Genomic DNA, 1,362 nt, shown 5'->3' on the forward strand with positions numbered 1-1,362 from the left:
AATAGTCTATAAACAAAGCATCAGGCTGTCTTTGAGTTCACATGAACAACGGTTAAAGTTACTCGTCGTCAGGCTACAGAAGAATACCATAATTCCTCCGTTCAATTAAGCCTAAGACATCGAGAGTCACGCAGACCTATAACAACCCAGCCACAACACATAATTGCGAATAACATGCCTTACCTTAACAGTCCAACGTTTATATTTTTTCTACGAATCTTTGAGTTAACATGTAACGTACTAAACATGAGTGGAATTTGCACCGCAGCGCCCCCACACCTTGATGCTCATGACAAGAATAGCATGTATAGTTATCTTTATTGAAGATAATTAGGTTTAAATCGCCGTCATGCTTGAATTAATGTTATTTTTGCAATTTTACACATAATAATCCACGATGATCACATTACACAAAACTGAAATTGCACGTCAAAATAACACATTGTCAATTATTTTTTGAGACCCCCCAAAATTTCACAAATCACGTTTTCAGGGGAGCCCATGTCTTATTAAGGGGAGCCGAGCTCCCCCTAGCTCCCCCGTAGTTCGCACCCTGGTTCAGAGTATTGTTTTCTAGAAGTTTTTTCGCCCCTATATTCCATTCCAATCGTTGAAGTAAATACATGAAACCAGGTCTATAATTCCAGGTCTATAAATCACTATAATACACTGTAAATCTCTGTCCCTTGTAAGATCATCAGTAAATCTGAATTTCACCATCATGAGCACCTGGGGTTCCTTTGTTTGCATGTCCCTGAAAGACACTCTGTATCCTCTAGAGTCCAGTCCCCCACTCTTCCTGCTCCCTTTAAGACTGATGGAACTGTCGGTGAGGTGAGTGGATTAAACCTGGACCCTGCTGAGAGATATCGGACACGTAGACACATGCTCGCTCACACTGATGTGAGAACTACACAAGCTGTTCCCTACCACATGACCAAAAACACACGCTCATATGCCTCCCCTGATTTAGGCCACCAGACCCATCACCATATAGCCATGCACACAGACCTCTATGGCCTCTGAGGCACATTACCATGAAAGGATGCACATACTGGCACTGTTCCCATTAAAAACCTATTGACCTGCCTTCCTGTCTGCCACCGACATAGACAGCTGCCTTCTAAGGTAGATGAAATGAAACTGATTTGGAAATGTTCTACATAGTGAACATACAAAAGCATCAAACAAATAGCACACAAAAGTGATCAGGATACTGTAACTTAGTTGTTTGGAATTGGTCTTTGCACGTTGCTAAGCTATAAATGCAATACTCTAAGCATAAAATTATAATATATATACAGTGGGTACGGAAAGTATTCAGACCCCCTTCAATTTTTCACTCTTTGTTATATTGCAGCC

General features: G+C 41.0%; 1 protein-coding gene across 2 annotated transcripts in view; it reads left to right on the forward strand.

Annotated features, from left to right (window-relative positions):
• Nucleotides 1-647: 647 nt before the first annotated feature.
• The window catches only part of LOC107661190 (spectrin beta chain, non-erythrocytic 1-like), a 78,673-nt gene continuing 77,958 nt past the window's right edge, over nt 648-1,362 (forward strand). Inside the window, exon 1 of one of the 2 annotated variants that reach the window (XM_016450664.1) lies at nt 648-1,128. The gene's annotated coding sequence lies outside the window, so the exon portion shown is untranslated. The remainder of the gene's footprint in view (nt 1,129-1,362) is intronic. The other variant, XM_016450665.1, reaches the window with a different exon arrangement.

Source organism: Sinocyclocheilus anshuiensis, unplaced genomic scaffold, assembly GCF_001515605.1.
Source record: "Sinocyclocheilus anshuiensis isolate Anshui unplaced genomic scaffold, SAMN03320099.WGS_v1.1 scaffold1365, whole genome shotgun sequence".
Classification (NCBI taxonomy): domain Eukaryota; kingdom Metazoa; phylum Chordata; class Actinopteri; order Cypriniformes; family Cyprinidae; genus Sinocyclocheilus; species Sinocyclocheilus anshuiensis.